The following is a 12,728-nucleotide window of genomic DNA, read 5'->3' as shown; positions in this document are numbered from 1 at the left end:
CATCCCTCTATTAATCTGCTCCTAACCTCCTTCAGTCTCTCTCCTCCCTCCCCATGCCTCCATTAATCTGCTCCTAACCTCCTTCAGTCTCTCTCCTCCCTCCCCATCCCTCTATTAATCTGCTCCTAACCTCCTTCAGTCTCTCTCCTCCCTCCCCATCCCTCCATTAATCTGCTCCTAACCTCCTTCAGTCTTTCTCCTCCCTCCCCATCCCTCCATTAATCTGCTCCTAACATCCTTCAGTCTCTCTCCTCCCTCCCCATCCCTCTATTAATCTGCTCCTAATCTCCTTCAGTCTCTCTCCTCCCTCCCCCATCCCCACTCACCTTCCCCCACTCTCCCCCGGCCATGTAGGGCAGACAGTCCGTTTTGGAGCAGGTCCTATGAGGGGCCGGTTTGGCCCCTGGGCATGCTGTGTCCCCCAGTGTCCAGTAGGCCCCCGTAGACAACAGCTGTTTACAGAACACCTTACGTACCTGGCTACCCCCACCGCAGGAGAGGGAGCACTGACAGAGAGAGAGAGACAGAGAGCGAGAGAGACAGAGAGCGAGAGAGACAGAGAGAGAGAGAAGAGAGAGAGAGAGAGAGAGAGACAGAGAGAGACAGAGAGAGAGAGAGAGAGAGAGACAGAGAGAGACAGAGAGCGAGAGAGACAGATAGAGAGAGAGAGACAGAGAGAGAGAGAGACAGAGAGAGACAGAGAGAGAGAGAGAGAGAGAGAGAGAGAGAGAGAGAGAGAGAGAGAGAGAGAGAGAGAGAGAGAGACAGAGACAGAGAGCGAGAGAGACAGAGCGAGAGAGACAGAGCGAGAGAGAGAGAGAGAGAGAGAGAGAGAGAGCATGTAGCAAAGGGCTTCTAAGAAATGTGGACAAAGCAAATGCTTTGACCAACCCATCCATCTATCCATCCGTAATAAACTTTGATGCCTAAAACGTATACCTAAGACACACACACACACACAACGGCCTCTCCTCTATACCTCCTGCCAGGGCTCAGTCTCCCATGCTGGAGGGCAGTCCACCTGGTTGCAGGGTTGAAGGATGGGCGGCTTGAACTCCCTGCACTCGTTCTCTGACACACTCACACTATCCTGCATGCAGAACACACTCCTGGTCTGGATGCCCACCCCACACGACGCAGAGCAACGAGTCCACGCTGTCACCTCCCACCTAGGAGAGAGGGAGGGAGGTTGTTAGACACATAAATCACTACACTGAGAAACACACGCACAGACATGCGTGCACACACACACACACACACACACACACACACGGTATGTTGTTTTTATGGAGGCGAGTGCAGATGCTATTATTTCCACTCAGAGAGAGAGGACCCATTGTGACTCCTATAAGTAAAGATCAACACAAGGCAGGCCTGCCACTGTCATTAGTCCTTAGGAAGTGAGTTATAACAGCAGCACTGGAGAGAGAAAGGGAGGTGGGAGGGAGAGAGTTCAGAGAAGGTGGAGAGACACAGACAGAGACAAAGACAGAGAGAGAGACAGACAGCGAGACAGACAGCGAGACAGACAGCGAGACAGCGAGACAGACAGACAGCGAGACAGACAGACAGAGACATGTGAGGGGAAGAGAGGGAGCTAAGGGACTACTGGTCTCTGAGTTGCACTGGGTTAGAACTCAGAAGCAGGCTTGAGTATATATAACTGTATGTGTGTGTGTTTGTGTGTATAATTGTGTGTGTGTGTGTGTGTGTAGAACTGTATGTGTGTGTATGTGTGTGTTTGTGTGTATAACTATGTGTGTGTGTGTGTGTGTGTGTGTGTGTGTGTGTGTGTGTGTGTGTGTGTGTGTGTGTGTGTGTGTGTGGAGAACTGTATGTGTAGAACTGTATGTCTGTGTATGTGTGTATAACTGTATGTGTGTGTATGTGTGTGTATAACTTGATGTGTGTGTTTGTGTGTATAACTGTATTTGTGTGTTTGTGTGTATAACTGTATGTGTGTGTTTGTGTGTATAACTGTGTGTGTATAACTGTATGTGTGTGTTTGTGTGTATAACTGTATGTGTGTGTATAACTGTGTGTGTATAACTGTATGTGTGTGTTTGTGTGTATAACTGTATTTGTATGTTTGTGTGTATAACTGTATGTGTGTGTTTGTGTGTTTAACTGTATGTGTGTGTTTGTGTGTATAACTGTATGTGTGTGTTTGTGTGTATAACTGTATGTGTGTGTTTGTGTGTATAGCTGTATGTGTATATCTGTATGTTTGTGTGTGTGTGTGTGTGTGTGTGTGTGTGTGTGTGTGTGTGTGTGTGTGTGTGTGTGTGTGTGTGTGTGTGTTTATAAAGCACCCTACAGCTGTTTCCTGTGTACATCTATTACCACAGTAGAAGACAGTAAATCCCCCAGTAGATGAGAAACCTACTTCTCAATAGAGATACATCACTTTGGGACATTGTTCTTTCTTCTCTCAGAGAAGGTAGTGAGGTTCAGGTAGTGCTTCCTCATCAATCAATCAATTAATAATTTAATCAATAAATAAACCCATTCATCCATTCTCCGTATCCAATGCATCAGTCCATCCGTCCATCTATCCATCCATGTGATCCACAATGAGTAAGGATCACATGGCTATATGCACGGGGCACCAGTACAGAGTCCATGTGCAGGGTACGAGGTAACTGCAGTAGATATGTACATGTAGGTAGGATAAAGTGACCAGCCAACAGGATAGATAATGAACAGTAGCAGCAGCAGCAGCGCCCCTCCTGTCCATGACTGCGGGGCCAAGTTTGCTGACGACACAACAGTAGTAGGCCCGATTACCAACAATGACGAGAGCCAACAGGGAGGAGGTGAGAGACTTGGTGGAGTGGTGCCAGGAAAATAACCTCTACCTCAACGTCAAATAAAATGAAGGAGCTGATCGAGACTACAGGAGGACAGCAGAGGGGGACTGCAGACAGGACAGGAGCAGGGGACTGCAGAGGGGGACAGCAGAGGGGGCAGCAGAAGGGGACTGCAGAGCGGGACAGCAGAGCGGGGAGAGGGGGACTGCAGGAGGGGACAGCAGGGGGACAGCAGAGGGGGACAGCAGAAGGGGACTGCAGAGGGGGATGTAGCAGAGGGACTGCAGAGGGGGACTGCAGAGGGGGACAGGAGAGGGGGACAGCAGAAGGGGACTGCAGAGCGGGACAGGGGGGACTGCAGAGCAGGACAGCAGAGGGGGGACTGCAGAGGGGGATCATAGGAGCGGGGACAGCAGAGGGGGACAGCAGAGGGGACAGCAGAGCGGGGACAGCAGAGGGGGACTGCAGAGGGGACAGACGGGACAGCAGAGGGGGACTGCAGAGCAGAGGAGGGGGACAGCAGAGGGGGACTGCAGAGGGGGGACTGCAGAGGGGACAGAGGGGGACAGCAGAGGGGACTACAGAGGACAGCAGAGGGGGACTGCAGAGGGGACAGCAGAGGGGGACTGCAGAGGGGGACAGCAGAGGGGGACAGCAGAGGGGGAGAGCAGAGGGGAGAGCAGAGGGGAGAGCAGCAGAGGGCGGGACCGCAGAGGGGACAGCAGGGAGGGGGGGACAGCAGAGGGGGACTGCAGGGACAGCAGAGGGGGACAGCAGAGCGGGAGAGCAGAGCGGGAGAGCAGAGCGGGAGAGCAGAGGGGGAGAGCAGAGGGAGAGCAGAGGGGGACTGCGGGAGAGCAGAGGGGGACAGCAGAGGGGACATAGCGGGAGAGCAGAGGGGGACAGCAGAGGGGGACAGCAGAGCGGAGAGCAGAGGGGGACAGCAGAGAGACAGAGGGGGGACAGCAGAGGGGGACAGCAGAGGGGGACAGCAGAGCGGGAGAGCAGAGGGGGACAGCAGAGGGGGACTGCAGAGCGGGAGAGCAGAGTGCGTATAGTTGTGTATTGTTAGATATTACTACACTGTTGGAACTAGGAACACAAGCATTTCGTTACAGGGAATAACATATGTGACTAATACAATTTGATTTAATATGTGATGAGTCAAAAGGGTCAATGAAGATAGTTAAAAAGTTAACCAAATAGCTACCTGGACTAACTATTTAGCAGTCTTATGGCTGACACCTCGATCACACCGACAGTGTTATTGTGCAAAATGGTACACATTATCACCTCGATATGTGAGCAACAATAGTTCAATATTCACCTTCTGCTACCATTTCTGTCAAGCCTTCTACGCATACAGTTTGATGAAATACGTTTGATAAATCCAAGGTATGCAGCACACACTGCAACTGCCTCTGCAACACAATGCTGCAAGGCAAACGCAGCGTTCCATTGGAAATTAATGTACTTCTGGGGTACCAAAATGCTGTAGGAGAGAGATGGTGATCTGGCCCCAATGGCACCTATTCCTTATGTAGTGCACTACTCCTGACCAGGGCCCATAGGGTGTCATTTGGAACACAATCATGGTGCCTTCATCCACCGTCTTATGTAAGCGTGAGAAAGCAAAAGAGGAAACACTGTTTATCTAAGAGGTCTATTTTAAGAGCTCCCGGATAACTGATGAGAATACCGTACCATCTTAGTGCCTCAGAGACAACACTCCCAGGGCTTTGTTCTGACTGGGATCACAAGTATTTTTATTGCATCCCAAATGGCACCCTATTCCCTGTATAGTGCACTACATTTAACTCTGGTCAAGAGTTGTGCACTATGTAGGGAACAGTGTGCCATTTGGGATGCAGTCTTTGAGACGTCTGTATTTATAAGATCATAAAAAGCACAGCAGTCTTCTACTCTGCAATAACCATCATCTTCATGAAACAGAAACCTGGATACAGCCGACCACAAGAGAAGATCTACTGCTCGGACAAAACCTGCCATGAAAGTAGTTATTCTACTCTAAATGGTACGTTTATTTCTGCTTTAGTTCTGTTTTTATGCATTATGATAAAACACTGCTCTTATTAGTGTCAATAAAACGATTTGATCTTAATCAAGATCAGCTTTTTCCTGAATGCAGCGAACACTAGCCCTCTGAGCCAGCTATCCTGCTGCCTTTGGGTTAGTGATTGGAAAAACAATCTGTGATGTGTGTGTGTGTGTGTGTGTGTGTGTGTGTGCTTGACTCTCATCAAATTCTCTCTTAATGAGAGCACAGTCTGACTAGCCATTTAGAATCAATCAGAGACTTTTCCTTGAACAATAACCAGGTTCCACACACACACACACACACACACACACACACACACACACACACACACACACACACACACACACACACACACACACACACACACACACACACACACACGCGCTCTCTCTCAGTTTCTCTCTCTCTCAAGCACGACCATTCAATGTTAGCCACAGATATAACCATACACTACCCTGCAGACCATATTTTACAGGTTAGCTCGACTCATATCCTTGAGCATGTGTCCCAAGAGAAACAGACCAAGAGAAATAAATGTACCCACGTTATAGGGCCATTGTGTGGTCGATATCAATTTTCCTGCATATTTCCAGTCCTCACAGTGTTTGGAACATGTGTCCCAAGTTCCAGTACAATACCAATATCCGTGACTGATTTATAAGCATTTATGTGACAGACCACGCCCACGTGAATGTTTATTTGTCAGTTGCGGCAATGTTGTTTGACGTACTAACATGGATTATAATGTGCTTACAGACCTTGGTCTATAGATTTCAGACATCACGTTTGGTGAAGATCGAGTCATTCAGTGCCAGAGGAGTAGTGTTTTAAGTGTTTTTCACAAAATTAAAAATGGTGGAAAATCCATCATAATGAATTTGATGGGATCTTGAGGCCAGTTTGTTCTGTGTGATGAGAGGGAAATATGTATAACACTTCATGACTCTATAGGTCACACAGGATGCGGGGGCTGACCTTCGGTTGTTCTGTGTGATGAGAGGAAATATGTATAACAGTTCATGACTCTAGGTCACAAGGATCGGGGGCTGACCTTTCGTTATTTCCAGATAGAGCCACTATGTGGCCAATCCGCATGGATTTGCATGAGAGGGTGTGGCTCTTGGGCCTTTACCATGTTGCTAAGTTACACAATCCTGGGCCTTTTCATCTCACAGGAATTAGAATGTTTTCACCAAAATAGCAGAAAAAGGAAACATAATAATAACAATAAGGAAGTGGAACAAATACAAGAGAGTTTCACCAGCTTCACAGCTTGAACCCCAAATAATAAAAGATAAGAATACTAACAAAGTAAACAGCTCAGTAGAACAGAATAAACATGTTAACATCAGTATAATACAGGAATGGATCATTTATAGTCCAATATTTACATATCTACACACGTTTTGGGGAAAGAGGGAAGTGTTTAAATGATGCAGTATAATAAGAGTCTGGTAGCAGCAGTTGTGATGTGTATGTAGTATGAATGTATATGTGTGTGTGTGTGTGTGTGTGTGTGTGTGTGTGTGTGTGTGTGTGTGTGTGTGTGTGTGTGTGTGTGTGTGTGTGTGTGTGTGTGTGTGTGTGTGTGTGTAAGTGAGTGCGTGTGTGTGTGCTAAGGTGCAGAGAATCAGAGCAGGTGGTCAGTCCAGTTTAAGTGTTCAGCAGTCTGATAGCTTGTAGAAACTGTCTCTGAGCCTGTTGCTATCAGACCTCATGATCCGATACCGTCTGCCTGACGGAAAGGGAGAGAACAGCTTGTGGCTGGGATGTGGAGTCCTTGATGATGCTGTGTGCCTTCCTCGCAATTCTAGATTTCGTGGAATGCGTGGGAGTACGGTCCCTGTGATTTACTAGGCCTTGCAGTCATGGCCGGACAATTTCCATACCAGGCCATGATGCAACCAGGCAGGATGCTCTCGATGGTGCAGTGGTAGTATTTGGAGAGGACTCGGGCGGCATGCAAATTTTCTTCAGCCGCTTTAGGAAGTAGAGTGCTGTTGCGCCCTCTTGACAAGAGTGGTAGTGTTGTTAGTCCATGGCATGGCTGGTACCACACTCTCACCAACCTCTCCATGCCCACTGTCCTAGTGCCACAGACTTGGGGTGTATCTCAATAGTGGGATTGAAGGGAAGGAGATGAAGGAAGGGGAGCCGCTTTAGACTATTGAGATACAAATGCTACTCTTGGCTGGTATGGGCAGTCACCCAAATCCCTGCCCACCTCCATGCCCACTGTCTGTGTATCATACGGCTATCATCATGGTCTGTCTGTGTGGCATCATAGGGCTGTCTGTGTCATAGAAGCTGTCTGTGTGGCATCATAGGGCTGTCTGGGGTCATCATGTGTGGTGATCATAGGGCTGTCTGTGTGGCATCATTGTCTGGGGGCAGCCATAGTCTCTGGGTGGCATCATAGGGGCTGTCATAGGGTTGTCTGTGTGGGATCTGGGCTGTCTGGGTGGCATTATAGGGCTGTCTGGGTGGCATCATAGGGGCTGTCTGTGTGGCATATTGGGCTGTCTGGGTGGCATCATAGGGCTGTCTGTCTGGGCTGTCTGGGTGGGATCATAGGGCTGTCTGTGTGGGATCATAGGGATCATCTGGGTGGCATTATAGGGCTGTCTGGGTGGCATGTAGATGTGGCATATTGGGCTGTCTGGGTGGCATCATAGGGCTGTCTGTGGTGGGCTGTCTGGGTGGCATCATAGGGCTGTCTGTGTGGTGGCATATTGGGCTGTCTGGGTGGGATCATAGGGCATTATGGTGTCTGGGTGGGATCATAGGGCTGTCTGGGTGGCATCATAAGGCTGTCTGGGGCATCATAGGGCTGTCTGTGTGGCATATTGGGCTGTCTGGGTGGGATCATAGGGCTGTCTGGGTGGCATTGGGCTGTCTGGGTGGCATAGGGCTGTCTGTGTGGCATCATAGGGCTGTCTGGGTGGCATCATAAGGCTGTCTGGTGGCATCATAGGGCTGTCTGGGTGGCATTATAGGGCTGTCTGGGTGGCATCATAGGGCTGTCTGTGTGGTATGGGATCATAGGGCTGTCTGGGTGGCATTATAGGGCTGTCTGGGTGGCATCATAGGGCTGTCTGTGGTGGGCTGTCTGGGTGGCATCATAGGGCTGTCTGGGTGGCATCATAGGGCTGTCTGTGTGGGATCATAGGGCTGTCTGGGTGGCATTATAGGGCTGTCTGGGTGGCATCATAGCGCTGTCTGGGTGGCATCATAGGGCTGTCTGTGTGGCATCATAGGGCTGTCTGTGTACATCATAGGGCTGTCTGGGTGGCATTATAGTGTCTGTGTGGCATCATAGGGCTGTCTGGGTGGCATCATAGAGCTGTCTGTGTGGCATCATAGGGCTGTCTGTCATAGGGCTGGGGTGGCATCATAGGGGCTGTCTGTGTGGCATCATAGGGCTGTCTGTGGGGATCATAGGGCTGTCTGTGTGGCATCATAGGGCTGTCTGGGTGGCATTATAGGGCTGTCTGGGTGGCATCATAGGGCTGTCTGGGTGGCATCATAAGGCTGTCTGTGTGGCATCATAGGGCTGTCTGTGTGGCATCATAGGGCTGTCTGTGTGGCATCATAGGGCTGTCTGGGTGGCATCATAGGCTGTCTGGGTGGCATCATAGGGCTGTCTGGGTGGCATCATAGGGCTGTCTGTGTGGCATCATAGGGCTGTCTGTGTGGCATCATAGGGCTGTCTGGGTGGCATTATAGGGCTGTCTGGGTGGCATCATAGGGCTGTCTGGGTGGCATCATAAGGCTGTCTGTGTGGCATCATAGGGCTGTCTGGGTGGCATTATAGGGCTGTCTGTGGGCATTATAGGGCTGTCTGTGTGGCATCATAGGGCTGTCTGTGTGGCATCATAGGGCTGTCTGTGTGCATCATAGGGCTGTCTGTGGGATCATAGGGCTGTCTGTGTGGGATCATAGGGCTGTCTGTGGGGATCATAGGGCTGTCTGTGTGGCATCATAGGGCTGTCTGTGTGGGATCATAGGGCTGTCTGTGTGGGATCATAGGGCTGTCTGTGTGGGATCATAGGGCTGTCTGTGTGGGATCATAGGGTTGTCTGTGTGGGATCATAGGGTTGTCTGTGTGGGATCATAGGGCTGTCTGGGTGGCATCATAGGGCTGTCTGTGTGGGATCATAGGGCTGTCTGTGTGACATCATAGGGCTGTCTGAATGAACATGTCTTGCAGGAGCTCAACTCTGGGGCCAGAGAGTCTACTGTGTTTCTGCAGTTGGAGAAACAACTTTACTCAGGTTACTGCTGAAGCCATTAGTAGTTGTTATGTCAGACCACAAACTCCAATTGTATTGTTATTCAAGCCTCTCCACGATGCAGTAATCATCTAGATGTTTATTCTAAGTATGATTCCACCATAGAAAACAGAAATGTATTTGCAATGTTTATCCTAACTTTAATTACAAAGATGAACCTCATTTCCAAGTTATTCTAATGTTTAATGAATTTGTTTTTGTTTTTACAAGCTGTGCTTCGCCTCAAAAAGTATGTCTTCGTCCCAAATGGCTCTCTAATCTCTATTTAGTGCATTTTGGACCCTGGTCAAAAGTAGTGCACTATATAGGAATAGGGTACAATTTGGGACTAAACCTATGTCTCTGAAGTAATGCATGGCTGACACTTAAATGATTTCATAACAAGTTTTTAAAAACACTAGCTGAGACCTTGCCAGTGATATTGGAACCACTCATGCTTCTGTGTATGTTAAAAACTACACAGTTCCATGGATTGTGACGGCAATTTGGGGCTTTGTTGGCTGATCCTTATCTTTCGGTCTGGGTCTGGATACTGTGTGTGTCGGCCTGTCTGTCTCTGGATACTGTGTGTGTCGGCCTGTCTGTCTCTGGGTACTGTGTGTGTCGGCCTGTCTGTCTCTGGGTACTGTGTGTGTCGGCCTGTCTGTCTCTGGATACTGTGTGTGTCGGCCTGTCTGTCTCTAGGTACTGTGTGTGTCGGCCTGTCTGTCTCTAGGGTACTGTGTGTGTCGGCCTGTCTTTCTCTGGGTACTGTGTGTGTCGGCCTGTCTGTCTCTAGGTACTGTGTGTGTCGGCCTGTCTGTCTCTGGGTACTGTGTGTGTCGGCCTGTCTGTCTCTGGATACTGTGTGTGTCGGCCTGTCTGTCTCTAGGTACTGTGTGTGTCGGCCTGTCTGTCTCTAGGTACTGTGTGTGTCGGCCTGTCTTTCTCTGGGTACTGTGTGTGTCGTCCTGTCTGTCTCTAGGTACTGTGTGTGTCGGCCTGTCTGTCTCTGGGTACTGTGTGTGTCGGCCTGTCTGTCTCTAGGTACTGTGTGTGTCGGCCTGTCTGTCTCTGGGTACTGTGTGTGTCGGCCTGTCTGTCTCTGGGTACTGTGTGTGTGGCCTGTCTGTCTCTGGTACTGTATGTGTCGGCCTGTCTGTCTCTGGGTACTGTGTGTGTCGGCCTGTCTGTCTCTGGGTACTGTGTGTGTCGGCCTGTCTGCCTCTGGGTACTGTGTGTGTCGGCCTGTCTGTCTCTGGGTACTGTGTGTGTCGGCCTGTCTTTCTCTGGGTACTGTGTGTGTCGGCCTGTCTGTCTCTAGGTACTGCGTGTGTCGGCCTGTCTTTCTCTGGGTACTGTGTGTGTCGGCCTGTCTTTCTCTGGGTACTGTGTGTGTCGGCCTGTCTTTCTCTGGGTACTGTGTGTGTCGGCCTGTCTTTCTCTGGGTACTGCGTGTGTCGGCCTGTCTTTCTCTGGGTATGTGTGTGTCGGCCTGTCTGGGTCTGGGAACTGTGTGTGTCGGTCTGTCTCTGGGTACTTTGTGTGTCTGCCCGTCTCTGTCTCTGGGTACTGTGTGTGTCTGCCTGTATCTGTCTCTGGGTACTGTGTGTGTCAGCCTGTCTGGGTCTGGGTACTGTATGTCTGCCTGTATCTGTCTCTGGGTACTGTATGTCTGCCTGTATCTGTCTCTGGGCACTGTGTGTGTCTGCCTGTCTGGGTCTGGGTACTGTATGTCTGCCTGTATCTGTCTCTGGGTACTCTTGTGTGTCTGCCTGTATCTGTCTCTGGGTATTGTGTGTGTCTGCCTGTATCTGTCTCTGGGTACTGTGTGTCTCAGCCTGTCTGGGTCTGGGTACTGTGTGTCTGCCTGTATCTGTCTCTGGGTACTCTGTGTGTCTGCCTGTATCTGTCTCTGGGTACTGTGTGTGTCAGCCTGTCTGGGTCTGGGTACTGTATGTCTGCCTGTATCTGTCTCTGGGTACTGTGTGTGTCTGCCTGTATCTGTCTCTGGGTACTGTGTGTGTCTGCCTGTATCTGTCTCTGGGTACTGTGTGTGTCTGCCTGTATCTGTCTCCGGGTACTCTGTATGTCTGCCTGTATCTGTCTCTGGGTACTCTGTGTGTCTGCCTGTATCTGTCTCTGGGTACTCTGTGTGTCTGCCTGTATCTGTCTCTGGGTACTGTATGTCTGCCTGTATCTGTCTCTGGGTACTGTATGTCTGCCTGTATCTGTCTCAGGGTACTGTGTGTGTCTGCCTGTATCTGTCCCAGGGTACTGTGTGTGTCTGCCTGTATCTGTCTTTGTCTGATGCTCTGAGAACCTGTCCTCTCTCAAATGACATTCACCTCTGCCAGAACACCTACATTCCCTCTCCAATTAATTTTGGTTTGTCTCCCAAATGACACCCTGTTCCCTATAGAGTGCACTTATTTTGACCAGCAAGTAGTGCACTACATAGGGAAATGGGTGCCATTTACGACACAGCCGAAGTGTGCAGCAGGCCTTGTCAGAAGGGAAACAAACAACCAGATGCCTAAATAAGACAGTAAAGGAAAGGTTTCAGTTAGAGGGACACGGTCGAGAGGAGAAAACAGTTACGCTGTGCTTCCACCGTGTTTACCTCGGCTTCACATTTACTACAACAGGATGTTGTTACAGGAACAGAAACATCCGATTGGTCTCTAACAAACATCCTGGGTGACAGAGGATGTTTGCCTTCACTGGACAATGAGGAACGGTGGGAGGAGTATGTTAATGTGTTTACGGGTAAGAGAAGCACACACAACGAATGCATGCATGCACGCACGCCGGCACGCACACACACACACACACGGCCGTAACACATCTGGACAAGAGGAACACCTATGTGAGAATGCTGTGCATTGACTAAGTTCAGCATTCAAATACTATTGTTCCCTCAAGCTTGACACCAAGCTCAAAGCCCTGGGTCTGAACACCACCCTCTGCAACTAGATCCTGGACTTCCTGACAAGCAGACCACAGGTTGTGAGGATTGGCAACAACATCTCCTCCACACTGACTCTTAACACAGGGGCCCCCCCAGGGGTGTGTCCTCACTCCTCTGCTGTACTCACTGTTCACCCATGACTGTGTGGCGACACCCACTCCATCAAGTTTGCTGACCACACCACGGTTGTAGGCCTGAGTCAGCCTATAGGGATGTGAGTGAACTCCTCAATATCAGCAGAACAAAGGAGTTTATTGTCAACTTCTGGGATGCAGATGAGGAACACGCCCCGATCCACATCAACGGCACTGCAGTAGAGAGAGTCAGCAGTTTTGGGTTCCTCCACGTCCACCTCACCAAAGACTTGACATGGACCAACAACACCACCGCTCTTGTCAAGAGGGCACAACAGGATCTTTACTTCTTAAGGCAGATGAAGAAATTCAGCGTGCCACCCCGGATCCTCTCCAAATACTGCCACTGCACCACCTCACAGCCTGGTATGGGAATGGCTCTGTCTACGACTGCAAGGCCCTCCAGCGGGTGGTGAAGATGGCCCAGCACATCACTGGGGTGTGTTCCCACCCATCCAGGACATCTACTTGAAATGGTGCCTG

At 49.9% G+C, this 12,728-nt stretch overlaps 1 pseudogene; it reads right to left on the bottom strand.

Annotated features, from left to right (window-relative positions):
* Nucleotides 1-326: 326 nt before the first annotated feature.
* The window catches only part of LOC135534310 (ADAMTS-like protein 3), a 37,628-nt pseudogene continuing 25,226 nt past the window's right edge, over nucleotides 327-12,728 (bottom strand).

Source organism: Oncorhynchus masou, unplaced genomic scaffold (genome assembly GCF_036934945.1).
Source record: "Oncorhynchus masou masou isolate Uvic2021 unplaced genomic scaffold, UVic_Omas_1.1 unplaced_scaffold_3247, whole genome shotgun sequence".
NCBI lineage: Eukaryota > Metazoa > Chordata > Actinopteri > Salmoniformes > Salmonidae > Oncorhynchus > Oncorhynchus masou.
Note: the sequence above shows the minus strand (reverse complement) of the source record. Positions and strands in the feature narration are given on the sequence as shown.